The sequence below is a fragment of the Mastomys coucha genome, unplaced genomic scaffold, assembly GCF_008632895.1.
Source record: "Mastomys coucha isolate ucsf_1 unplaced genomic scaffold, UCSF_Mcou_1 pScaffold22, whole genome shotgun sequence".
Taxonomy (NCBI): domain Eukaryota; kingdom Metazoa; phylum Chordata; class Mammalia; order Rodentia; family Muridae; genus Mastomys; species Mastomys coucha.
In genome coordinates this window covers 41,817,027-41,817,885 of record NW_022196905.1, presented here as the reverse complement: position 1 = coordinate 41,817,885, position 859 = coordinate 41,817,027, and positions in this window count along the sequence as shown.

The following is an 859-nucleotide window of genomic DNA, read 5'->3' as shown; positions in this document are numbered from 1 at the left end:
ACACACACACACACACACACACGCACACACACACTCGTGCATTTTGGGAGGCTTCAAAGTTTAGAGTTGTAGCAAGTTGAGAATAGTGTTTTCAACCTTCTTGCTTGCCTTCCCATCCCTAAGCCAACGTCTTCCATTAACCCTTTCTTTATAGTCACTTACTTAAAAACACCATGCTAAGGGTGTATGTGCACTATGCAAACTCATACAACTCCAAGGGTTTGAATAGGTCCCTGTGGTTTTACTCTTAGGAGGCACAGGGAAGGGGAAGTAAATCCTAGCAACAATGCCCATTATACTAGAAGGCTTTCCTGAATTCTGTGCCTTCCTGAACACCCCACCCCCATCCCCACCTCCATTCCCACCCCTACCACCATCCCTATTCCCACCCCTGCACTGTTTTGAGAATGAATTTCCTCATTTCTTCTTGTCTTTTCAGAGTGATGTCTGGCAGTAGTCACCATCTCTCTTTCTCTCAGCAGAAACCAACCAACGCCACTATAGGTTTGAAATAACATCTAAATGAGTCAGCTTCTTCACTTGATTTTAATTTCCTCATCTTTGCCTGTAGTCACATTCTACTTTGTGCCAGCTCCTACCGTAAAGTCAGTTTTATAGTAAAGTGTCATTTGTATAAACTATCTGCCAACCCTTGATCACAAAGTCTGCCCAGTTCCTTTTAGCATTTTTGGCATTTAACAGTTTACACATCACTTAGTAGGTTTCCTGATAAGTGTTTCATTTCAGGAATGTGAAACGTGAAATCCCTCCAACATCTTTATTTTTGCCTATTTAAAAATTTCAGGATATCTTTTTCAGGTCATTCTGCCTGCCACTGAGATCCAAAAGCCCTTCAGAA